Source organism: Phyllostomus hastatus, unplaced genomic scaffold (assembly GCF_019186645.2).
Source record: "Phyllostomus hastatus isolate PE091 unplaced genomic scaffold, TTU_PhHast_1.1 phas_contig_86, whole genome shotgun sequence".
In the NCBI taxonomy this organism is placed as follows: domain Eukaryota; kingdom Metazoa; phylum Chordata; class Mammalia; order Chiroptera; family Phyllostomidae; genus Phyllostomus; species Phyllostomus hastatus.
The window spans coordinates 89,455,314-89,480,907 of record NW_025333977.1 but is presented as its reverse complement, the minus strand read 5'-3'; the positions used below and the strand labels follow the sequence as shown (position 1 = coordinate 89,480,907).

At 41.2% G+C, this 25,594-nt stretch overlaps 1 protein-coding gene across 2 annotated transcripts in view; it reads right to left on the bottom strand.

The window, feature by feature from the left end:
• The window catches only part of CASR (calcium sensing receptor), a 110,821-nt gene extending 103,416 nt beyond the window's left edge, over nt 1-7,405 (bottom strand). Inside the window, exon 1 of one of the 2 annotated variants that reach the window (XM_045851403.1) lies at nt 7,262-7,405. The gene's annotated coding sequence lies outside the window, so the exon portion shown is untranslated. Of the gene's footprint in view, nt 1-6,588; nt 7,236-7,261 lie in introns of those variants that run through there. The other variant, XM_045851402.1, reaches the window with a different exon arrangement.
• Nucleotides 7,406-25,594: the final 18,189 nt, after the last annotated feature.

Here is a 25,594-nt window from a genome sequence, read left to right as displayed (position 1 = left end):
ATCATTTTTCCTATTAAATTTTATGAGCTCGTTAGATATTTAAACTTAACTCTTTGGCAAATGTGCTACAACTTTTTAAAATTTAGTTTCCTTTCAAGTTAATTGTGGCTTTTTATACATAATAGTTTAAATATTTATGTAACAAAGTCAGTTAATATTTTCCTTCGTGATTCTCTGCTACTCTCACACATAGAAAGAACTTCTTCATTTCCATAATATCCTCTGCTTTTCTCCCCACCCCCCAAAATAGAAACTTCCCAAACTTCAACTTTTAACTTGAAGTTACAATTTGACTGAGTGTATTTACAGTAAGTTCATTTCTTCAGAAAACTAAATAAGGTATGTGTGTTCATTTTTGGTGGTGGGTAAACTTTGAGTCCCATGAAACCTGCATAAGATCGAGAGGCAGCCAGTTAGTGGGAAGCTCACGGGCTAGGAATAAATGCAATTAAGAGCAAGAATCAGGTCTGTTATTTACAGTCATGCTTTCTTTGTCAAGTCATGCAACCTCTCAGGGCCCTAGTTCCTCATTTGTAAAATGGAGATGAGTGTGCCTATCGCACCCATCTCCCTCTTTATCTCCTGAGATGTTCTGAGGAAGATGTGAGTTAATGATAAAAAGTACTTTGTCAATCAAGTGCTGTATCAGTCTATGTATCGAGATTTGTTAATTCACTCAGCTTTTCCATTGTACCAGGCACCATGCTGGAGTCTGAGGTTTCAGTGTTGAAGAAGACACAGCATCTGTGCTTGATGAGCTTGAACAATTTGTATTAGCTCATTTAAATCAGTTAACAACAAATGCAGTAGGTAAAATTAGTAACCTCAGTATTTTGATAGGGAAACTGGGGCACAGAGGGGTTAAACAACTTGCCCAAAGCCATATGACTGGTAAGCTGTACAGCTGGGATACAGGGCCAGGCACTCTAATTCCAGAACGTAGACTTTAACTTCACTGCCTCTCAAAAGATATGGGTGAAAATTGGCTAATTGCATAGAGCAAACCCTTATTTCAAATATTTTTACTTTTAAGAGTGCAGGAAATAGGCCACTTGGCCTCCTCACTACCTTTTTCTCCTAATATTTCAACTGACAAACAGCACAAAAGGACTCCCATGTGCAAGTTCATGATCTGAGGGACAAGGGTTCTGAAACTAGTAAGCACCTTGGCCTGATGGGTCCTTTCTCACTGGCTCTCTGAGATCTGCTGGCATTCAGCCCCTCTTCTTACCCACCCTCTTCCGCAGGGGTGTCTCTGAGTTCACGGTGCCAACTCACCCCCTAACATGCAACTGGAGCTCAACTGATGCTTGCTGAACTAAATGGAAGGCTTTTGTCAAACTTAGAATATTTAGAAAAACTATATGGAGGATATGATAATTCTTTCAATCATCAACTTCTATTAAGAGAAAAAAACCACATTTTTTCCTAAGGACAAACAGCTCACAATTATTGGAGGAGTCGTTACAATGTCTTTGAGCCTGGTTCTTTCTTTCTACATGAAACATAACAAATAAATAAGAAAAATGCTTGTTAGAAACTCCACTAACAAAAAGCACAGGATAAAGAAGTCAAATAGCTCCATTTTTCTATTCGTTAGTAATTTTGCTTGTGTGTATGTGAAAGACTCGTTGAAAGAAGAATAGCTAAAATTAGCTTCCTGTCTGCAGGCATCATATTACCTTTGCCCCATCATCACTGAGAAGCATTCCCTGAGAGTGGAGGTAAACAGGTTTTTGTCCTGGTTTACAAGGGAAAAAAGACAATTATAGATGAGAAACACATAAAAGCCAATTAATTCAGGTTACACAACCCAAGAAATCTTCATTCTTCCTGCTTTGTCAAAATAAGTAAAGACCTCAGAGACTGCTGAGTCAAAGGATATTGGCCAGTTAAGCGCGCACCCCATGCCAGGCATTGTGTTAACCACTTTCCATATACAGCTCATTTAACCCTAACAACAGCCCTTTGAAGGAGATATTACCTTGGTTTTACAGATATCAAAAGAAAATCCACCAGTAAAAACTGAGGCTCAGAGAGGTTAGATATGTTGTCCAAGGTCACAGACATGGAAAGTCTACTTTAATACAAACTCTAGATCTTATTTTTCCTCACTTCACTTTTGCCACTTCACTTCTTGGCCCTGCCCTATTATAATATTTTTTCATTTCTGTGACTTTGAGTACTGATACAGCTGTTCAAGCTGTACTACAATCAATCAGTGTTTCCCCGGATCCACATTTGGGGGAAATAGGCATAAAGCTACTGGCAACTTTTCAGCAAACATTATTATACACGTGTGAGTTATTTTCTGTTTTATGAATGGATGATGTGGTTACCAAGATTACACTATATTATAAAATAGGGCCCACCTAAATTCTCTAATTATCACTGACTTTAATAAAGGCCCCTCAGCCAGTGCTTATTGAATTGTGAGAGGACACTTCAGAAAAGGAGAACAACTTCAATCAGACTGATGGCAAAGTTGAACCAAAACTCCTAGGCACGAGTGAGGGTTATATGTGCTGCTTTATGACAATGGAAAATGGATGAAGTTTCATGTTCATTTACCTTGAACTAAAGGCCTCCCAGAGATGAGAGAGACAAGCACTTCCTAGACACCTGATCCCTAGTCCTGCTTGGTGCCCAGCTTCCTTTTGTTTACCTGGAGATCACCTGGATGATAAACCAAAGGATGACAGAGCAGAATCCCACTCCCCACATCTAATGAGTAACTGAGTGCTGTGCAGTCTACCTTACAAACATCTCAAGCATTTGTCTCCTTTTCTCCATGGCCACTGTCATGGCCACCATCGTTCATGCCATCTTCACTGTCATTTGAATGGTTATATTCTCTCTAAGTGGTTTCTCTGCTGCAAACTTACTCCACTTTAACCAGGAATTCCCAGGCAGCCGGAATGATTGTGCTCTAAACAAAACACTCACTAACTCACTCCTTCACTTAAAACCTTCCAGTGGTTTCCTTTGTCCTAGGATGAATAATGGATATAATAGCCAACAATAACTGGGTGCATAATCTGTATCAGGTACTACATGGCTTATCTCAATTCTTGCAGCAACCCAATGAGGGAGGTACAACCTTCATCACCGTTACATGTTAAGGCCAAGTTACTTGACCAAGGTTCCACGGCTAGAAAATGGCCAAGCCACGACTCAAACCTGGGTCCATCACACCTTTGAGTACACAGTTTAACCACTAGGGTATCTATATGGAGGTGTGCAGGTTCCATGACCTAGCCTGCCCACTGCTCCAGCCTTATCTCTCGACAAGTCCCTCTTTGTTCCTTATACTTGAGCTCTTTGAGCCACTTGAAGGTCCTGGATGTTGTGCCTCTGCTTTTCTGTTTATTTTGTTTGGTTTTCACATTAATCCCTCTTCTATAATGCCCTCTCCACTTTACTTATCTTGTGGAATATCTTGTATTTCAAGATTCAACTTAAATGTTAACTCCTCCATGAAACTTTCCTCATTCCCTCCTTTCCTTGGTAGAATCAACCACTCCCTTACCTGTGCATCAGTGTATCCTAATTATAGCAACCACAACACTTTCCTACCTCGCATGGATAAGTATGACTCCTCTCTCTTAGACTTCTATGAATTCCTTAAATGCTGGGACTGCGTCTTACTAACCCATTTTATCCATAACATCTAACACAGTGCTGGGCATTAGAAGATTTACTATAAATAGTATTGAATACATGAAAATATTTATTTGCACATAGAATATGTTGCTTGCCAGAGCACCCCATTGTGAACTTTAGGTTACTTTTACTTACAGCATCAATGCAATTAGGTTTGGTTTTTTTTTCTTTGCTTAAGGACTGTATATGAAACTCTGAAGAGGTATGTAAAGCTTTAGAGGTGTAGAAAAGATATTGTAGTCTTCCTGCCACACCTGTTTTCACCTGGGAAAGTACTCAGTGACAACAATAAACTGTCACTGTACAAATTGAATTGGGTATGGCAATTACATACATATCTTCCTTAGCAATGAGAATATGAATGATTCACATTTGAACTGCAATGCACATATTTTGTTGTGCACAATAACAAACTGATAAGAATAAAACTAATTTAAACATTTAATTTTAAAGCAAGAATAACAGTAATGGAAAACCATGACCAACTCAAGACAGAACAAATGATGCTGTGATAACAAAACATCCTTTTCCCAGATTCCAGAAATGCCAACTTTACGTGTGTACCCATGCAGTATGGCAAGTGCCACACAGAAAACAGACTTCTTGATTCTCAGCAGCCAAATGCAGTTCCTAATTGATACATTCTGATCCTATCTGAAAACCATATACATCCTCAACATTCCCACTTACTCTTGAATATCAGCTTTGAGAAAGCCTTCCTTGGTCTTGTAGTGCAGTCTGTGTACACCCTCAAAGAATTTTATTTCTTTCCTTTAGAAAGATTATTTTAGTTTGTAATTACATTTTCTTTTTAATCCTTACCCAAAGATATGTTTATTGATTTTAGAGAGAGACAAAGGGGGAGAGAGAAAGAAGACAAACATCCAATGGTGCCTCCTCTTTGCGCTCCAACTGGGGAACAAATCTGCCACCTTTTGATGTATGGGATGATGTATTTTCAATAGTTATTTTACTAAGGGTTGTGTCCCCAAACATCTGTAAGCTTCAGGAGATTAGGGACATTGACTGGTTCCATTCACCATTTCCTGCCCAGCGACTGGCACATAGCCGGACACTCTATGAACATTTTGAATGAATGAATGGCAAGTGATTCCTTTGTCTCTTACTCATTTCCCTGTTCTCCTAATTATACCTGATTTCTTACCAGACTCAAGTTGATGCTCAATCCATTCCTTTTTCTTATTTCTCTACCCTACCACAAGGATTAGTCCTTATTTTCTAATCTTTTCCCCTTCCAACCACCCAATCCAAAGGCTTCTTAAAAGTGGCAGCTTCTAGCCAGCCTGAATATTTTGACATGTTTCAGATCTAGGTCAAGGTTATGCAACATGAAAAAAATAAAAAATAAATAAAGGAAAATGTAGTGACTGGAGTATTTTAGACAGTCTACACAACTCCTAAAAAACTTTTAATTCACTGAAAATAATTTAAAGAATTTCTATTTTATCATGTAGATAAAATGGATTTATTTGCTGATTTTTTTTCTACTTTTCAAATGTTTTGGCGTCGCATAGAAAAAGCATTGGAAAAGAGCTGATTGTGCTGTTTGCAAGCAATAAGCCACATATGTGGTCTCTTACTAGATTGTCTGGAGGTTGTTTCTGAATGACGAGACCCAGCGCTCCAGGATTCTTCTCCACTCAGGGGTCTTGGCCTGCTCCTACTTCCTCTATGGCTCCTCCCCACCCCCCTCACAAGTATAAAACCTTCAGCCTCTGAGTTCTTCTTACAGAGGGAAAGAACCATGCAATTAATTCTGCTCGGTCCTGGAAGAAGGGGGAGGCAATGGGGGAAAGGTGTGACTGGGGGAGCACTGCTTTCAGGAATTGGAACTAGTTAAGTGTTAATTTCTGGAAATTTAGAGCATTTTAGGAAATATCCTTTATTGATTCCCCTCACTACCAGCCTCTACTTAAACTGTACTTGCGAAGTCCAGTTTAAGGGAAAGAATAGGTAAGACAGAACTGAATAGGTAGGACGGACTCTTCTCCAATGCCGCTTTCTATGAATCGCTGGGAGAGTGAAGGCAAATAAACGAAATGTCCTGTCCGTCGTGGGCTCCCTACCCAAAGGGCCACCGCAGTGCAAGACTGTGCAGACAGCAGGGGTGATGCAGCTGAGAGCACCGGAGATTAAGGGATGCCCCAGGTAGTGGGGGTGACGTCATTTTCTCCTGGTACTTTCACTGGGCAGGAGGTGGGGTACAGAATTAAAAGGAGGGGACGGAACAAGAAGAGTAAGAAAGAATACGGTGAAAAAACAAGGAAGGTATAAATAAACAAATGCTAGTATAGGCATTACTCTAGAAGACAAACTTTTGTATTGCTTGACTACTTAAAACTAAGTTGCACGTGTCATTTATTGAAACTATAATTTTAAAATAATTTAGAAAAAAGTAAAATACTCCATCAATCTGGTACTTTTTTTTCAATCCCCGAGGAATATGATGCCACCGAGGCAAGGTCCCTAAAGTAGCTAGCTGGAGGCTTGGGCAAGGGCGCCGCGTCCCTCCGTTCCGTGTACGCTAGAAACCGCCTGTTCCCTCGTTAACACGCATGGAGAGCGTGTTCTTTGTGACAGTGCTGCATACAGGCCGAAGAAACAAGGCACAGACACAAGACACTACCCCCAGCCCGAGTCCTGGTGCGCACTCTCGTCCATGCGCGAGAGCGACCCACAGCTCCTTCTCAGGGCGACTGAGCCGTCCGGTCCTGAGCCCGAGCAGCGTTAGGTCTTGCAACTTGACTCGCCCCGTGGCCGGCACCCCGTGTTCCTAGGGCTGAGCTGCTCCGCCTGCGCCCTTCGTTTGGCCCGGAGCCCGCAGCCCCCAGACCCCAGACCCGACACTGCCCCTCCCGCATTGGGACGCTTTCTGCCCGCCCTCCTCGCGGCCCTCGGTCCTACCTGGCGCCCCGGCTCCAGCTCCCTCACCAAGGGTAGCGCCGGCCGGTCAGCCGTGGGTCTCCACGAGGATGGGCTCGCAGCTAAGCTAGGACGGTGCGCGGGCCTCGCTCCAGGTCCCTAGGTCAAAGTCCGGCCACAACAGCCCCCGCAGACCCTCTGGGCGGGTGCCCCGGCCCCGGCCTCGGAGCTCCGCCCCTCTCTCGCTCCCCGCCCGCCTGCTCCCTCGGGGTCCGCGCCTGCTGAGCCTAGCTCCCCTCGGAGCCCACTCACGGGAGCCTTTCTAACCCTGCACCCTGGGCAGCTCCGCTTCCCTCACCGTCTTCCCAGTCCTGTCCGAGCTGAGCTGGCTCCTCTGGAGCCAGGCGCCGAGAGCAGGACTTCCCTCTGCCGAGGGCCACGCGTCGGGTCTGGTCCTTGGGGACTGCTGGCCCCGCGCTTGGGTCCTCTCCAGTCCTCTGCTCTGCAGCACCAGGAGTTCCCGGACCCCTGACCCTGCACCGGCGGCAGACGTCACCCCTTCCTTCCTCCTCCTTGGAGATGGAAAGAGGCTTACGACGTTGGGGACTTACGACTCCGCCAACGTTCTCTGTGCCATGAGTGAGAAAAAAATTTTATGATAGAAGGCCAGAAAGTCACAGTAAAATAAATATAAATCCCGTGTCAAGACTCTTACTCATTCCGCAAGACTCAGGTCGAAAGCTGTCTATGCTGGGAGACCTTCTCTGTATTCGCAAACGGCTCCCACTTTCCGCTCTTGGGCGTGGAGGGGTGCGCTTTGCTCACTGGCCCGAGGCAGGCACCTGGAGCGCGTGGTTGCCTTTACCGAACTCGACCTTGCTCTGCTCGAAGACGGGTCCGGACTTCCTTGCTCATCTCCGTCCCCAGCCTGGCATGGCGCCCGTCGCCTATCAGGCGCTCAAATATTTTATGAATAAGTGGAAAATTTGCTTCTTTTGTAGAAAACCAGATTTTTCTTTTTACCCTCAAATACTACACACTCCTTTGGGTAAACAATCTGCTAGTCCCTACAAAAAGTCAAATCCCCTTTGATGGAGTAATTCCATTCTTGGGGAATTTTCCATAACAAATAATTCTTGTGCAGATGTTCATAACAGGATCATTTATTACAGAAAATAATAATTTAAAAAACAAAAGCAAACAACAAACTCAAGAATAGGTAACTGGTTGAATAAATTAAGGTAGGATAACTTAGGGTCATTATACAACCATTAAAATGATAAACATCAAGGTAAGAGTGTCTCAAATATTTTTAGAATAAGGAGTGAGCATTTATTTATAAAGGAAAAAAGAGAAAATATGAAGCAATATAATAAAGTGAATAAGGCATTTACAAAATAACATTAAGCCAAAAAAGTAAAAAAGTGCATAGTTACCATGCTTAACTTCAAATAAAGAATGCAGATTTCTTCTTTGTAAAGTGGGGATTACACCTATATTATGGAGTTCTTGGATTATTAAATGAGATGTTAAAGGAACATCCCTGAAACATAGAGGATACTCAGAAAAAAGTTCCATTTTCTTATTTCAAAGGAATGCAGACTCATAGATAGGGTCTCAAATACATCCTTATTATATCCCAGTCCTGCCCATTTGATTTCCTTCCCCTCAAATGCTGGGTGGGAGAAGGAGTTGAAAAATGTTCAAGCATCACATTAAGATGAAGGGGAGGATCTAGTTAATAAGAATAAATGCCAAGTCCTCCCTCAGGCCCAAATGCCCAGCAACACAAATTCACTGTGAGAGATTTGGTTCAGTAGCAGTGCATGTCAAAAAGCTTAGAGATTTTAGCTGGCTACAAGCACAACGTGATCAGTGCCTAAAGGCTGAATTAATTCAGCCCCAAAGCTGAATGATACTGGAGTCTTAGGTTGAACTTCTACTCTTTAATATTCAGTTTACAACCTGGGCATAACGTTCAAATATCTTTAAGAAAGCATGACATTGAAGAGTAATATTACTCCCATCTTAAAGGTAAAGAAACCAAAGTTCACAGTGGTTAAGGTGTATAGGATGGAGCAGCTGGGAGGCAGAACAACCATGACCTCAATCTGATCAGTTTGACCATAAGCCAGGGTGCTTGACCACTTCATTAGTGGCTCTCAATGTTTACACCTCCCACTGGAGGAATAGGAGATGCTTTAATTTAGGGTGGTACACAGGCTGTGAGGTTAAACAACATCACATGGTGAAAAAGGTATGCTCAGTTCTCCTGAGCCTATGGTTATGTCAAGGAAGAAGTATCATTTTGTGGTACTTTTTCTCCACACCTCTCAATATCTGTTAAATCTTTTTTAACAAACAGAGGCTGAACTTCTGGCCAAGATGGAGGCATAGGTAGAGGCACTTTGCTTCCTTGTACAACCAAAAGAAGGACAACAAATTTAAAAACAAAAAATAACCAGAATTGCCAGAAAATTGAACTGTTTTGGTTCAATTTTAGTCTGACAACCAAGGAGTTAAAGAAGAAACATTCTTCTTTAACTGGTAGGAGGGGCAGAGATGGGCAGCCAGGGCTGAGAGGATTCTCAGGAAGGTGGTAGCTGGTGGACCAGGTGGTTGAACACTTGCATGTGAATAAACCAGGAGGAACAATTGAGGAGTGAGACAGACCATGCAATCCAGAGTTCCAGTGTGGGGAAATAAAGCCTCAAAATCTCTGACTAAAGATGCCTGTGGAAGAAGGGGAAGAGGAAGGTCAATAAGTGGAAAACTATTTGAACAAATAATAAAGGACAACTTCCCCAATCTGGCAAAGGAAATAGACTTCCAGGAAGTCCAGGAAGCTCAGAGAGTCCCAAAGAAGTTGGACCCAAGGAGGAACACACCAAGGCACATCATAATTACATTAGCCAAGGTAAAAATAAAGGAGAGAATCCTAGAAGCAGCAAGAGATAAGGAGATAGTCACCTACAAAGCAGTTCCCATCATACTGTCAGCTGATTTCTCAAAAGAGACCTTGCAGGCAAGAAGGGGCTGGAAAGAAGTATTCCAAGTCATGAAAGCCAAGGACCTACATCCAAGATTACTCTATCCAGCAAAGCTTTCATTAGAATGGAAGGGCAGATAAAGTGCTTCCCAAATAAGGTCAAGTTCAAGGAGTACATCATCACCAAGCCTTTATTATATGAAATGTTAAAGGGACTCATCGAAGAAAAAGAAAATAATTAAAAATATGAAAGTAAAATGACAACAAACTCACAAGTATGAACAATCAAACCTAAAACAAAAACAAAAACAAAAACAAAGTAAACAACTAGAACAGGAATAGATTCACAGAAATAGAGATTACAGGGAGGGTTATCAGCAGGGGTGGGAGTGGAAGGGGAAAGAATGGGGGAAAAGATACAGGGAATAAGAAGTGTAAATGGTAGGTACAAAATAGATGGGGCAGGGGGGGTAAGAATAGTATGGGAAATGTAGAAGCCAACGAACTTATATGTATGACTCGTGGACATGAACTAAAGTGGGTGAATGATGGTGGGAGAGGGGTACAGGGCTGAAGGGAGTAAAGGGGAGGAAAAAATGGGACAACTGTAGTAGCATAATCAATAAAATATATTTAACAAAAGAATAAAGAGAGGGTGCCTCAGGTGTAGCCCTTTGCTAGGCAACACTTTCTAAGTAGAATTTAATATCATCACTTTCTCTTCTTTTTGCTATTATTCCTTATGCTGGTAGGTTCCAAATGACACCGGTTTTCCACTTACAAGGTGATGTAGATTCCATTTAAGGTAAAATTACTTATCTATGAAAATTGGGTAATTTGAAAAACTGATATTAGAAACTAATAACACCAGTGATATTTGAGTATGATAAAAATGGTGCCCTGAATGGTGTAGCTCAGCTGGGTGTTGTCCCACAAAGTGAAATGTGGCTGGTTCAATTCCTCGTCAGGGTACATGCTCAGTTTGCAGATTCAGTACTGGTCCAGGTGGCAACCTATCAATGTTTCTCTCTCACATTGATGTTTCTCTCCCTCTCTAGCTCCCTCTCTTCCCCTCCTTCTAAAAAAAATAAAGGAAACTTGTTTTAAATGGCTAAATGGTGGAGGTGGCACACAGATGCCTGACATTTGCCCCACACTCCATTATGTCCAGTGGAGGGAAGGTACAGTGAGGTGGGTTTCAGTTTGAAATGAATGAGAACTTTCTGACAATGAGAGCTGTCTAGGAAGATGTATAAAGGCTGCCTTGAGGGTGTTAATTACATTGCCTTTACTCCAGGGTTTGACTTAAAGGTTCAATGCCAACTTGTCACTAATGATGCCATGGGAGTTCATACACCAGATAGGCTAGAAGCTTCACAGTTCTTGCCAGCCAGGAGAATCTGAGGTTCTTGACAGATGAACTTCCCCTGTCAAGACCTGTCCACTGGAGAGACTGGGCTTTGGAGTAGGTTACATTAACTTCCTTCAAGGAAAAATCCCAAAGAAGATTTCCAAGTGAGTTTTGAGCAATGGCAGCACCACTCTGACAACCGTGTAGTTTAAGGAGCACTAGTAGATTATCCCCAAGGTAACTGCTTTGAAAGAGACAATATTTGGGGGGATTTGAAAATGTTAGGGTGTTTACTTACAATTCAATCACTTGCTTTATAATTACATCTCCTTCTAGTGTAACTTCTACTCATAACCATTCTCAAGGGCCAAGAGGATAAGGCTGCCCCCTCCTCTTTGCACACATCAGCATTTCCCACTCCCACGTTTCTTTGTGTGGTTACTGCTTACCCCAAGGCAGCTGCTTCTACTGTTCATGTTAACTCATTTTGACCAGAATAAAAATGAATGTGTGGTGGAAAAGCTACCCAGCAGTTAAAGAGTTACTTTGGTGGAAGAAATTTACTTTGTAACCATTTAGCCTAAAAATGTCTGAAGTATAGAACTATGCCTTGTTCTGGTACATGAGATATCTTAGAGTTCACCTGGGCCTATTGCCTCTAAGGGTAGAGCTTATGCTCTTTAGAGCTTATTTGGCGGGTAAACTAGAGAGAGAAGACCCTCCTGAAGGATATCTACCTCCACTAGAATAATTGCGTCTAGGGAAAGCTTATTTAATTGTAAGACAGCTCTTTGGTTAGAAAGGGCTTTCCTGAGGCATCTCTGATGCCTCTCTTTCTCTCACACTACACATTTAACCCACCTGCCAGTCTTGCTGGCTCTAATTTCCACATACATACAGAATTAACCTCTTTTCCCCATCCCCACTATTGCTAGCATCCTCATCTAAGCCAGCACCATCTTTCTGTTAGAAAACTTCCTGTTTCTGCCCTTCTACAGTATATTCTTTCCACAGCAACTGGAGGGATACATTTCAAACAACTTGAATTGTGTAATTTCTCTCCTCAAAACCCTGACTGTAATGACTTTCTATCTTACTTAGAGTAAAATCCATTAGCCCTAATGGCCTGCATTATCTGGTTCCTGTCTATTACTTTTTTAAAAACTTTTATTTAGTGTGTGTGTGTGAGGCAGAGAGAAGAGAGAGAGAGAGAGAGAGAGAGAGAGAGAGAGAGAGAGCGTGAAATCTGTTGTTCCACTTATTTATGCATTCATTGGTTGATTCTTGTATGTGCCCTGACCAGAAATCAAACCTCCAAACTTGGCATATCAGGAAGACACTCTAACCAACTGGGCTACCAGGCTGGGGTACCCGGCTATTTCTCTGATGTCATCTCCTACCAGCTTTCTTGGTTCCACATACACTGGTTTCCTTGCTGGTCTTCAAATGTGCCCAGCATATCCTGCCTAGGAGTCTTTGCATTTACTTTCTTCCGTGTGGAACACTCTTCTCACTTACTTTTTTTGCTCTCCATTCAAGTGTTACCTTCACTTGAATACCTCACAGAGGCATTCTTTAGGGATATCTATTCCCTAGTAGCATATTCCCCTTTTCAACCCACTGCATCACTCTTTCTTTAGTTCAATTTACCATATTTTAGGGTGTTATAAACTTCAGTAATGGTTTGGGAGTAATAAATTGGGGGGGTTGCTAATGAGAGAGAGTTTAGAGCAAATCACAGCACAGAAAACAACATAAAATGAATATTAAATGCTCCATTTTTAAAACACTTAGGGAGTTCAGCAAGTTAATTTCTTACTGGCTGTCTTTCTGCCTGGGTCCCCAGTCTCCTTTTTTATTACTGTAGAGTTCTCTCTCACTCTGACCTGTGGCTCATGTCATCTTTTTTATTCTAACTCCTCTCAAGACACTCTAAAAACTCAAATAGAGCCTATCACCTTTGGTTGTTTTTATTTAACTGCTTTTATTAAAGCATAATATATGTTTAGAAATATGTACAGTTTGACCACCACTCATACCATTTCCATTCTATAAAAACCCCACAGAGTTACCACTATCCGGACTTAAACATCACAGATTACTTATGTTTACATTAGTGGAATCATTCAGTAAACACTTTCATGTCTAACTTCTTTCATTCAACAATTTGTGAGGTTCAACCCTATTGTGCAACAGCTCATTCCTTTTCACTGCTATACAGCATTCCATTTGTAACAATAATCAGTTTATTTATCCATTTTACTGCTGACTGGCATTCGCATTGCCTCCAGTCTTGAGCTATTATGAATAATGTGGCCATGAATGTTTCTTTATGCGTTTCTTGGTGTACATGTGCTTGCATTTCTGTTGGGTAATATACAGAGTAGAATTACTAGGTTAAAAGGTATGCATATGATTAGCACTAGAAAATACTGCCAAGGAATTTTCTTTTTTTAAAATTATATTTTACTGATTATGCTATTACAGTTTTTCTAACCCTAACCCTTTTCCCAGTTCCACCCAACATGCCTCCACTCCCTCAGGCAATACCTTACAATTTTTTATGTCCATGAGTCATGTGTGTAAGTTCTTTGGCGACTCCATTTCCTACACTGTACTTTAAATCCCATGGCTACTCTGCAACTACGTATTTGTGCTTCTTAATCCCCTCACCTCTTCACCCATTCCCCCACACCTCATTCCCATTGGCATCCATCAAAATGCTCTCTGTATCCATGATTCTGTCTCTGTTCTTCTTGTTTTCTTTGTTTTTTAGATTCAATTGTTGATAGACATGTATTTATTGCCATTTTATTGTTCATAGTTTTGATCTTTTTCTTAAAGAAGTCCCTTAAATATTTCATCTAATAATGATTTGGTAATGATGAACTCTTTTAGTTTTTTCATGTCTGGGAAGCTCTTTATCTGCCCTTCAATTATAAATGACAATGTTGCTGGGTAGAGCAATCTTGGTTGTAGGTCCCTGCTTTTCAGGATTTTGAATGTTTCATGCCAATCCCTTCTGGCCCAAAAAGTTTCTTTTGAGAAATCAGCCAACAGTCTTATGGGAACTCCCCTGTAGGTAATTAACTTCTTTTCTCTTGTTTTTTAAAAGATTCTCTCTTGATCTTTAATCTTTGGTGTTTTAATTATGATGTGTCTTGGAGTGGGCCTCTTTGCATCCATTGTGTTTGGGACTCTCTGTGCTTCCTGGACTTGCATGTCTATTTTCTTCACCAAATTAGGGAAGTTTTCTTTCATTATTTTTTCAAATCGGTTTCCAATTTCTTGCTCTTTCTCTTCTCCTTCTGGTACCCTTATGATATGAATGTTGAACCTCTTGAAGTTGTCCCAAATGTTGCTAATACTTTCCTCTTTTTTTTTTGGTTACTTTTTTCTTCTTGGTGTTCTGATTGGTTGTTTTTTGCTTCCTTATGTTTCAAATCATTTATTTTATTGTTGGCTTCATCCACTCTACTGTTGTTTCCCTGTAAATTATTCTTTATTTCACTTAATGTATCCTTCATTTCTGACTGGATCTTATCTATGCTGTTTAGATCCTCACTAAGTTCCTTGAGCATTCTTATAAACAATGTTTTCGACGCTGTATCTGATCGATTGCTTATCTCCATTTCATTTATTTCTTTTTCTGTAGTTTTGATCTATTCTTTCATTTGGGCCATGTTTCTTTTTCTCCTCATTTTGGAAAGCTCCCTGTGTTTGTTCCTGTGTATCAAGTAGAGTTGCTATGACTCCCTGTCTTCATAGAGTAGCCTAAAGTAGTAGGGGTACTGGAGGGTCCAGTGACTCAGCCTCCTCCTTCACCCAAGCTGGATCCTCCAGGTGTCCCTTCATGCGAGCTGAGAACACCTTCCTCTTCCAGTTAAGCCTTGGTTGCTGTGGGCAGATCAATGGGAAGGATTTACCCAGGCCAGTCAGCTGAAAGGATTGGTTGTGACTACTTACTATCGACTTCCACCCTTTGTGGAGGATCACCTGTGCAGGGGCAGGGTGATGGTGCTCTGATGGTGGTCTGTAGCTGTCCACCAGGTGCACTGGCTCTGGGGTTTCAAGGGTGGTGCAGGCCAAGGTCAGCCCACATCTATATTTTGCCTGGGGCCATCCTGCTTGAGCAATAAACCAATTTGACATAGCAACTACTTGTGATGGGCTTGGAGATTCCCAGGCAAAGCCAAGCTGTGAATCTAGGCTGACTGCTGCTGGTGCCATGCACTGAAGCCAGGTGTTGCTTGTTTGAGAGGATTTAGGAAGTTGTGCAGTATGAACGAAGACCAGACATTTATATGGAAAAGCAGCTTGGGTGGGCCCTTAAACTGGATGGGGCAGAGTCTCTGAGGATCTTCAAGGTGGGTCAAACAGTGTTAGCCAGGTTGATAGAGTCTCAGATATGGCACTAGCTTGCCAGCTCTTGGGAGGAGAGTTTAGAAAAGGGATAATGTCTTCTGCTTGCCTCACTATCAGACACTTCAGTTTCTCCCTCTATGCCACTGGTGCCTTTCAAAGTGCTACCCTGGTGCTAGAGCTCAGAGGGAGTGAGTCTGAAAAGGTGAGTCCATATATGGGTTATTTAAGAGGAACTGTTTGGTGTTCCAGCAATTTCTCCCACCAACTCAATCCCTACTGGTTTTTGCAGCCAGAAATTCCAGGGATTTATCTTCCTGGCACTGGAACCCTGGGCTGGGGGCCCTGGTGTGGGGCTGAGACTCCTCATTCCTGAGATATCCCTCCCACCGTACGAGGGTGAGAGATCAGCCTGACCCGCATGCGCTCCCCCCATCTGTCTGGATGGATGTGGTTTCTTTAATTCCGTAGTTTTCAGACTTCTAATCAACTCAATTTCTGATGATTCTGAGTGATGATTGTTCTATATTTTAGTTGTAGTTTTGGTGTGGTTGTGTGAAGAAACAATCTGTGTCTACCTACACTATCATCTTGACTGGAAGTCTCATGAATTTTCCAAAGTGGTCATACCAATTTACATTTCTACCAGTAGTCAATGAGAGTTTTAATTTATTCATCTACTTATCAACACTTGTTATTATCTTTGAAAAATTATTTATTACTCTTTGTAGGTTAAAGCGGTATCTCACTGCAGTTTTAATTTTCATTTCTCTTATGATCAGTGAAATTGAGTCCCCTTTAATATAATTACTAATTGGATAGTCTTTTTTAAGTATATTTTATTAATTATGCTATTACAGTTTTCTTAATATTTTTCTCTCCTTTATACCCTCTCCTCCTTGCACTTCCCCACCCTCCAGCATTCCCCAACCCCTTAGTTCATGTCCATGGATTGTACATGTAAGTTCTTTGGCTTCTACATTTCCTACACTATTCTTGACTTCCTCCTGTATATTTTGTACCTACCATGTATGCTTCTTATTCCCTGTACCTTTTCCCCCATTTTCTCTCTCCTCCTTCCCACTGATAACCCTCCATGTGATCTCCATTTCTGGGATTCTGTTCCTGTTTTAGTTGTTTGCTTAGTTTTTGTTCTTTAGGTTAGGTTGTTGGTAGTTGTTGAGTTTGTTACCATTTTACTGTTCATGCTTTTGACCATCTTCTATTTCTTAGATAAGTCCCTTTAACATTTCATATAATAAGGGCTTGGTGATGATGCACTCCTTTAACTTGACCTTTTCTGAGAAGCACTTTATCTGCCCTCCCATTCTAAATGATAGCTTTGCTGGAGAGAGCAACCTTGGATATAGGTCCTTGTCTTTCATGACTTGTAGTACTTCTTTTCAGCCCCTTTTTGCCTACAAGTTTCCTTTTGAGAAATCAGCTGATAACTTTATGGGAACTCCTTTGTAGGTAACTGTCTTCTTTTCTTTTGCTGCTTTCTAAGATTCTCCCTTATTTTTAATCTTGGGTAATGTAATTATTATGTGCCTTGGTGTGTTCCTCCTTGGGTCCAATTTCTTTGGGACTCTCTGAGCTTCCTGGACTTCCTGGAAGTCTATATCCTTTGCCAGATTGGGGAAGTTTTCCTTCATTATGATTTCAAGTAAGTTTTCAATTTCTTGCTCTTCTTCTTCTCCTTCTGGCACTACTATAATTCAGATGTTGGAATGTTTAAAGTTGTCCCACAGTTTCCTAAACCTCTCCTTATTTTTTTTTTTTGGAATTCTTGTTTCTTCATTCTGTTCCAGTGGGATGTTTATCTCTTCCTTTTGTTCCAAATTATTGATTTGAGTCCTGGTTGCCTTCCCTTCACTGTTGGTTCCCTGTGTATTTTGCTTTATTTCATTTTGTGTAGCCTTCATTTCTTCCTTTGTTTTGTAGCCAAGCTCAACAAATTCTCTAAGCATCCTGATTACCAGTATTTTGAACTCTGCATTAGATAGGTTGGCTTTGGTCTTTTTTCTGAGTTTTGATCTATTATTTGGGCCATACTTCTTTGTCCCTGTGCACCTGTTATGTTGTATGGGGGTGGAGCCTTAGGTATTTGCCAGGGCTCTTTGCTACATTGTGGTGCTGTCTGTGGGGGAGGGGCTAGAGAAGGAATCACCCCTTTCATATGCTCTGCTCCAGCCCCACTTTCCCTTACTTCTCAGGCTTCCCACAAGCAGTTTGTGCCCTTTCAGGTGCTGATTCCCAGGTAGGTGGGCTTGTGGGAACTCTCTTGTGAGACTAGGAGTTTCTCCTGCCTTTGCAACCCCCACAGGATTTTACAGCTAGAGGTTTTGGGTCGTTAGTTTTGGGTCAGCCAGCCTGCCTCCTTGCCAGTTGGGTCCTCTCTGCCCAGCTGCCTGTCTGCACCCCTCCTACCAGTGTGGATGAATGTTTCTTTAATTCCTTGGTTGTTGGAGTTTCATGAAGTTTGATTTTCTGGCAGTTCTGGTTGTTTATTATTTTCCAGCGGCTTGTTATTTTTTTTTTTTTGGTTGTGCAGGAAGCAAAGTATTTCTACCTATGCCTCCATCTTGGCCAGATCCCACCATATCCTGGATATTCTCTTTAATAAAGTGTCTCTTCATGTCTCCTTGCTCCATCCCTTTAAAAATATTGGGTTACCTCTCTTCCTCTCTATGTGTTTGCTTTTAAAATATATTCTAGTTTTATATTTTAGGTTCTTTGTCAGTTATTGATACTGAAAATAATCTTTTATAATTTTGTGGTTTGGTTTGAGTTTTCATTGTCTTAAGAGTGCTTTTTCATGAACAAAAATTCTTATTTTTAATGTAGCTCAATTTATCATTTTTTTTCATTTATGGTTAGCATGTTGTCGTTATGCTTAAGAAATGTTTGCCTACACAAAGTCATGAATATATTCTCCATTCTTATCTTTTAGAAGCTGTGCTGTTTGCTTCTTATATTAAGATCTACAATCCTCCTGGGTAAACTTTATTTTTTTTCCAATGAATATTCAATTAACTTGGCAGCATTTATTGAAAACTCAGCCTTTCCCTAGTGTTTGGTGTTTCACTTTTGTCATAATGTAACCACCTATGTGTGGGTCTGTTTTCGGATTCTATTGTATGTCACTTGTCTGTCATTTCTTTGTCCAAAGTACCACACTGTCTTATTTGTTGTGGCTTCATAGGCCATAAGGTTTGAAAACTGGTACAATGAGTCTCTAAATTGACACAAGAATTTTTAAAGCATACAGTGCCTGACTATTTAGTCTGGGGCACTGACCTCTTTCCCCTTAGATTGTAAAATAAAAAAAATGATAACAGCCAACACAACAGTAGCCATCCAGTGTGAAGAATTAAAATTATATCTATTTTTTGTCAGGTCAGAAAAATATATATATTTTTTGGTGTACTGAAAAATTTTAGTAATTGGTTTGTGTGCCATGAGATAAAAAATGTTGAAAATTGCTGCTCTAGATCAATTTGGGGGAAAATTGGATCCTATAGTATTTAGAATTCCAGTCTATGCCATAAACATGGCATATCCTTCTACTTATTTAAATCATCTTTAATTTCTCTCACTAATAATTTATAGTTATCTGTTTATCAGCCTTTCACATATTTTACTAGATTTACTCATAGGTTTTTGATGTTTTGTGATGTAATTGTATTTTCATCCTTTTAAATTTTATTCTTTTTAAAAATCATTTTATTTTTCAATTACAGTTGACATACAATATTATATTAGTTTTAGTGTGCATCTCAGTGATTAGACATTAAATCATTTATAAAGTGATCATCCCAATAAATCTCATACCCATCTGACATCGAACATAGTTATTAGAATATTGACTATATTCTCCATGGTATACTTTACATCCCCACGACTATTCTGTAACAACCAATTTGTACTTCTTAATCCCTTCATCTTTTTCACCCATCCTCCCAATTCCCCTCCCATCTGACAATGGTCAAAATGTTCTCTGAATCTATGTGTGTTTCTGTCCAGCTTGTTAGTTTGTTTTGTTTTTCAGATTCAGTTGTTGATAGATATGTATGTATTGCCATTTTATTGTTCATGTTTTTATTTCTTCTTCTCTTCTTCTTCTTCTTCTTCTTCTCCTCCTCCTCCTTCTCCTCCTCCTTCTTCTTCTTCTTTTCTTCTTCCTTCTCCTCCTCCTCCACCCCCTCCTCCTCCTTCTTCACCCTTTAACATTTCATATAATACTGTTTAGGTAGTGATGAACTCCTTTACATTTTTTCTTATCTGAGAAGCCCTTTATTTGTTTTTCAATTCTAAATGATAGCTTTTCTGGGTAGGATAATCTCAATTGTAGGTCCTTGCTTTTCATCACTTTAAATATTTCTTTCCAATCTTTTCTGGCCTGCAAATTTCTGTTCAGAAATCAGCCAACATTTGGACTTCCAGCCAAGATGGAGGCATAGGTGGACGCACCATACCTCCATGCACAACCAAAATTGGAACAACAATTTAGAGGCAAAATAACACCCAGAACTGACAGAGAATTTATCTGAATGGAAGTTGGACAGCCAAGAAGTTGAAATAGACCCATTCATCCAGACTGGTAGTAGGGGCGGAGACGAGCAGCCAGGCGCGGGTTGTGGCATAGAGAACAGGGAGAATTGGGTGCATAAGTCAACCAGGAGCACATAAGGCATCTGAGGTGTGCAAGATCGCAGTGGGTGGACCCTGAGTATGCAAGCAGCAGCTGGCAGACCCAGTGAGGTGGCGATTGTGGAGCAGGGAAGAGCACGCAACCCAGGATCCCAGAGAAGGGACTGAGGTCCCACGGAGAATGGAGCTGCTGCCATTGTTCCCTCTTGACCCTGCCCTCACATACAACATCACAATCTAGTGACTGGGGTGTCCAGCCCTGGTGAACACCTAAGGCTCCGCCCCTCACCGTAACAGGAGCAACCAGACCAAAAAAAGAGAGAGAGAGAGAGAGAGATGGCTCAAACAGAAGAACAAATCAGTGCCCCAGAACTCATCCTTTTGAGCGACCAGGAGATAGCTAACCTATGAGATGCACAGTTCAAAACACTGGTGATCAGGAAGCTCACAGAATTGGTTGATTTTGGTTGCAAATTAGATGAACAAATGTAGGTTACCATAAAAGAAACGAAGGAAAATGCACAGGGAACCAATAGTGATGGGAAGGAAACTGGGACTCAAAACAATAGAGTGGACCAGAAGGAAGAAAGAAACAACCAAACAGGAAAGAATGGAGAAATAAGAATTCAGAAAAAATGAGGAGAAGCTTAGGAACCTCCAGGACATCTTTAAATGTTCCAACATCCAAATTATAAGGCTACCAGAAGGGGAAGAGGTAGAGCAACAGATTGAAAATGTATTTGAACAAATAATAAAGGATAAATTTCCCATTCTGGCAAAGGAAATAGACTTCCAGGAAGTCCAGGAAGCTCAGAGAATCCCAAAGAAGTTGGACCCAAGAAGAAACACACCAAGGCACGTCATAATTACATTAGCCAAGGTAAAAACGAAGGAGGGAATCTTAGAAGCAGCAAGAGATAAGGGGACAGTAATCTACAAAGGAGTTCCCATCATACTGTCAGCTGATTTCTCAAAAGAGACCTTGCAGGCAAGAAGGGGCTGGAAAGAAGTATTCCAAGTCATGAAAGCCAAGGACCTATATCCAAGATTACTCTATCCAGCAAAGCTTTCATTTAGAATGGAAGGACAGATAAAGTGCTTCTCAGATAAGGTCAAGTTAAAGGAGTTCATCATCACCAAGCCCTTATTTTATGAAATGTTAAAGGGACTTATCTAAGAAAAGAAGATTAAAAAAAACATGGTTAGTGAAAGGACAGCAAACTCACAATTAACAACCACATCTAAAACAAAACCGAAAGAAACTAAGCAAACAACTAGAACAGGGACAGAACCACAGAAATGGAGATCACATGGAGGGTTAGCAACAGGGGAGTGGGAGGAGGAGAGAGGGGGAAAAGATACAGAGAATAAGTAGCATAGATTGTAGGTAGAAAATAGACGGGGGGGGGTAAGAATAGTATGAGAAATGTAGAAGCTAAATAACTTGTAAGTATTACACATGGACATGAACTAAAAGGAGGGGAGTGGGTGGGAGAGGGTGTACAGGGTGGAGGGGAGTAAAGGGGGGAAATGGGACAACTGTAATAGCATAATCAATAAAATATATTTTTAAAAAAGATTACTCAAAACATTAAAAAAAAAAGAAATCAGCCAACATTTTTATGTGAGCTCCTTTGTATGGAACTAACTGCTTTTCTCTTGTTGCTTTTAAGATTCTCTCTTTGTCTTTAACCTTCTGCATTTTAATCATAATGTGTCTTGGCGCAGGCTCCTTTGTGTTCATTTGTTTGGGCCTCTCTGTGCTTCCTGGTCTTGTATGTCTATTTCCTTCACCAAATTAAGGAAGCTTTCTGTCATTTTTTAAAGTAGGTTTTCAATTTCTTGTTCTCTCTCTTCTCTTTTCAGCACCCACACAATATAAATGTTGACATGCTTGAAGTTGTCCCAGAGGCTCCTTACAGTATCCTCAATTTTTATGGATTCTTTTTATTGTTCTGATTGGATGGATGTTTTTTTGATTTCTTATATTTCAAATAGTTGATTTGCTCCTTGGTGTCATCTACTGTACTGTTGATTCCCTGTAAATTATCCTTATTTTAGTTAGTGTATCCTTCATTTCTGACTGCTTCTTTTTTTATGGTTTCTATGTCCTGTTTCATGCTGTTGAAGTTCTCATTAAGTTCCTTGAACATCCTTATAACCATTGTTTTAAACCCTGTATCTAGTAGTTTTCTTTCTCCATTTTATTTCATTCTTTTTCTGGAGTTTCTCCTTTTCTTTCATTTGGGAACTGTTTCTGTGTCTCTGCATTTTGGTTGCTTCCATATGTATGTTTCTATGTATTAGGTCAAGCTGCTATATCCCCTCGACCTGGTAGAGTGGCCTTGTGTAATATGTGTCCTGTAGAGCCCAGTAGAATAGTTTTCCAAGTCACTGGAGCTAGGCATCCCAGGTGTGCCCTTGTGTGTGCTGTGTGCACTGTCCTGTTGTAGTTGAGCCTTGATTGCTGTTGGTGGCACTGGGAGGGATTGACCCCCATGCCCATTTGGTGCAAGGACTGTCTGCAACTACTGTGGGAGAGCTGTTGTCTGTGCAGGTGTAGACTTTATGGAGTAGGACTTGCTTCAGTGGGGCTTTGGTATTCATTGAGTGTTCCCCTTGAGTGTGTCACTCATGGAGGTGGTAGAGTTGTAATCTGGTATGGTCTTAAATTATCCACTGGGTCCATTGGTTCTGATCACCCCAGGGGGTGCAAGGTCAGCCACTGCCAGTGCCCTGCTTGGGTCCACCTGGCATAAACTACAGAGCCATCTGCAGATGGCTGCTACTTGTGCTGGGCTTGGAGGTGCTCAGATGAGGCTAAGCTGAGAACCAAGGCTAAGGTGAGGAGCAAGGCCAGCTGCCACTAGCCACTTAGCAAGAGGCATGGCATAGCGGAGGCCAGATGCTACTTGTTTGAGAGATTTTCAGAAGCCTGAAACATGAGGCAAGAGAGGCCATTTGTATGGAAAAGCTACTGGAAAGCTTGAATGGGTCTGCAAGTTGGGTGGGGCTGGGTCTCAGGGAATCACCAGGACAGGGTAAACAGTATAAGCCAGGTTGATAAAGACTCAGATATGGCACCTGCCTCTTTGATCTCTGTGTGTGTATGTGTGTGTTATAGGGGGTGGGGGACTATGGTTAGGGTGAGCTGGTCTCAGAAAAGGAACAGTGGCCTCCACTATCACTTTTGTCTGACAAAAAGCTGCACCCTCAGCTCTCTTCCTGATGCTAGAATTCAGTTCCTCCCCATATGTCCCTGCTTCTTTTTAAGCTCCTGCCCCAGCACTGGAGCTCAGAGGGAGTGAGTCCCAGTAAGTCTATAAGCTGGCCCTTTAAGAGGAACTGCCTAGGAATCTATGGGCACTGTATCTCACTCAGCCACAATCTCCACTGGTTTTACAGCCAGAAGTTATGGAGACTTTGCTTCCTAGCCCTGGAACCCTGGGCTGGGAGGCCTGGTGTGGGTGTGGGATGCTTCACTCCTCAGGGGGGACCTACACAGTGGAGATATCCCTCCTGATTTTAAACTACCATGCATGGGTGCACGACCTGGCCCTTTGTAATCTCCACCCCTCTTACCAGTCTCAACATGGCTTCTTCTTTAAATCCCTAGTTGTAGAACTTCCATTCAGCTGGATTTCAGGTGGTTCTGAATGATGGTTTTTCTGCAGTTTAGTTGTAATTTTGATGTGGTTGTGGGAGGATTCAAGTACTGCATTTACCCATGTTGCCATCTTGACCAAAGTTCTAAAATTTCATTCTTAATGATTTGTTGCTGATAACTTGCTGTAATTTTTTCCTTAGGACAAATCACCTGACATAAATATTTATGTGGTATTGTTTACTCTTACAAAATGCAAAATTTGTGAAAATAGAGATTTTGTCATTTTGATTACTGCTTTATCCCTAGAGCCAAAAAACTATTCCTAGCACATAATGGGCACCATATATATATTGCTGAATTTAATTGAGTCAAATATATTGTTTAATATATTGAGCTGAAATCTTGCAACTCATACTTCCTTCCCCTAGGACAATACAGAATAAGTCTCCTTATTCTTTCTCATGATGGCTTTTCAGCTATCCCCCAGCAGCATCCCCTTCCCAAAGCCAAGCATTCAGTTCTTCAGCAGTTCCTCACAGTCAAGTTTTAGAGACTCTCATCAGGTTGTCTGCTTCCCTTCACATGTGCTCTGGTTTGCCAGCCTTCCCTTTCAACTGGGCTCCCAGAACTGATTTGACCAGTGCATATGATAAATTTAAACTATTACTTGTCTGAGCTGGCTCGTTTTTATTTGCTGTGTCACAATATTGATGCACAGAAAGATTGCTATCAAACAATATCTCCCAGACTGTATGTACCTCTTAGAAAGCCCCTTTCCATATAACAGCTCCAAGGTCTCTATCTCTGTCTGCCCATTTCCCCATTCCCTCCCCGTCCTCTGTAGGATTACTCTTGTGTCCATTTCTCTCTGAGTTTATCTACACTGTACTTGCCTCTTCACTGTTTCTTGGTTTCGACCCTGTCCTTCAGCATCTGCGGCTCTGATCCTCTCTACCCCAGCCACCACCTTTCTTCCTTCATTCCCCAAGGCTTAATGAATACAAGATGGTTGTCTAGACTAGATACTTACTGAAGGGGTAGAAATAAGCAGAGGGGAATTTGAACATAGTACTAAAGAGCGTCAAAATGAATGTACATTACTGTTGCTGAAACAAATTCTCTTCCTCTTGTGGTATTCTGGTGACAACAGTTAAAATAGTAATGTGTTTTCCTCTCCTTCTGAAAAAATAATATGCATCTTGGTGGGGCTGCCAAGAGCTCTGTATGCTGAGGCTGGGCCAAGGCCCAGTGACAAGCAATAGTGCTGCTGTCTGGTGTGGCCGAGGGAGGGCTGCTGGTCAGCCACCTTTGTCAAATGAATGTAATGTTCTGTGATTAAATAGGTTCATATGCTGAGCCCATTTCCACAGGCAAGAGAGGAAATTAAATTCTCTAGCCTCAGAACAGAGACAGCTTCTGCTGTTCAGAACCACATTAGACAAAATAAAACAAAATTGTCTTTCTTGCAAATGGTGCTGCTCTCATAATCATGTGCTGGAAGAAAGATGACTGGTGGCTCAGTGCCCTGGTCAGCCATGTCCACAGGCTGTAGCAAGTAGTCAAGGAAGAGCAGGAAATGACCCTAAGATACTCACAGCAGTTATTGCTGGAGAGGAAAGCAGCCAGTGTCTTCAGGATATTTAATGGGGGCTGCAATCTTATTAAGCTCCTGTTAACAAGCGCGGCTTCCTTATTTATTAGGATAATGCAGTCTGGGATTAGACAGAGAGAGAACCTAGTCTCTAGCTTTCAGGAAATAATATATTTTTTTTATTTTACCCCACAGCTGTCAACCCAAGAGTAACCATTTTACTGTTGCAGTATTGACCTTAACTGTGATGTACCAAGTTCTTATCTGAGTGTTTAATTGTGTGCAAATTGTTGATTTTTTAAATTGTTGCCAGGTGATTAATAAGAAAACCATAATCACAAACATCAAACATCCTTTCCAAACAGTGGCTCAGTCTCCTTTGAGAATAAAAATTCTGGCCTTATTTTTCTTTGTGGTAGAGGCATATCTCCTTGAATTTTCAATGTTTTAATTGGATCCATAAAATTTTTCACCAGAATTTCTAGAATGAACTTT